Source organism: Poecilia reticulata, linkage group LG7 (genome assembly GCF_000633615.1).
Source record: "Poecilia reticulata strain Guanapo linkage group LG7, Guppy_female_1.0+MT, whole genome shotgun sequence".
Lineage (NCBI taxonomy): Eukaryota > Metazoa > Chordata > Actinopteri > Cyprinodontiformes > Poeciliidae > Poecilia > Poecilia reticulata.
In genome coordinates, this window is record NC_024337.1 from 27,043,161 (window position 1) to 27,044,767 (window position 1,607).

Here is a 1,607-nt window from a genome sequence, read left to right on the forward strand (position 1 = left end):
GTGAAGCTGTGTCATAAATCCATCTTCCTCCTTCAGGGTTTTCTTGGTACTCCAGTCAGTCAGTTCCTTGCACGTTACACAACCTTTGTGAGATTGGGACTCTTTTACTGTGTGGGTCTGGTTTTCTAACGGGGTTTTTACTGTAAATAAGTAAGAGGTTGTTTTATTGGAGGTAAAGAGACGTTGTTGTATGTCAACCTAGAGGTTACACAGGGAATTTTTTTGTGTTTGCTGCTTTTGCAGGCAAATGGGAGCATTTTCTGAGTGTGTCCAGAACTGTATTTTTTTTTTTTTTTTTTGGAAAGAAAAAAGAAAAAACAAGAAATGTGTCTTAGCCTTGTACCTTTAATGTAAACTATTCTAGTGAGGAATTGCTGCCTTTACCAATCAAACTGTGAATCACTAAGAATCTGTGTGGGATTGTGCAATATTTTATACATAAAAGCACACTTTGAAACTTTACCAAAAGTTATTTTAGAACTTACTTGTTTTTTGTTTGGTTGTTTGTTCTTTTATGTTAGGATTTTTAGAATCCTTTTTTTTGTTTGTTTTTAAATAAAGAAACCAAATATGACCCTCAGGGCTTTCAATGTTTTCCAGAATAGGCTGGTGCAAAATTCCACAATCTCAGCATTATGTCTTCATCTGCTGCGTGTTGGTGATCCCGTGTCACTCACTGCTGTTGCGCCTGCATCATCTGCAGCTTGTTTTCTGCTGGTTTGACCAGCAGGGGGCAGTGCATCTCAAACGCAAAGACAAGTTTTGTTGGAGGAGATCCTCCTCTTCTATGTGTTTTGTAGTCCCAACGTTATGTACACGAGCCACTACGTTTACCCACTGATGTTGTTCGGGGGAATGTTCATTCTTGCTTCTGAAACAGAAAGTGTCTGATGTTTTCTATTTATGGGTATTTTTTGGTTTTATACGTCACGTTTTAGTCATTGCTCCATAACTGTTAGGTAATGTACGAGTACATTTTTAAAGTGATACTGCAACTTGGAGAAAAAAAAAAAGTGTTTTCTTTAGAGGCCTCTGGTTTGGCATTCAATTTTTTTTTTTCATGTTTTACAGTGTTATGAGCGTAAAGCAATAAAAAAAGAAAATCTTTTGACTTTTTATCTTTTTTTTGTGCCCCTTTTGGAAACGCAGCAATATGCCTTTCTACTGTAAGCCATGCCTTTGATGCCGTTACATTTTATGAAGTGTATCAACGCTGTGAGCAATCTGCTGCGACTGGAACTGTGTGTGTGTGTGTGTGTGTGTGTGCGCGCCCTCCACCCTTTTGTTGCACTTCTTTAATCAGCAGCAGAAGAAAGCCATATTTTGGCCCCGTCTGTCAGCAGTGTCCACCCACGACGCCGCTGTGGCCGTGGCCCACGCTTTCCCCGCTCTGATGCAAGCGCCAGATAAAAAAAGAAAAAAAAAGCCTTCAAATCAAGAGGGGGGACATTCACTCGCATTAACTCCTCGTCATCCTCCTTTTCCTCCTCCTTTCGTCCTTTCCTCTTCCTTGGCTTTTGTTCATTTCCCGTCCTCCCGTTTTTTCTTCTTCTTGAAGTCTGTTCAAGTCAAGCAAACCCAAAGTGATTAATTTCTCTCCCCCCCCC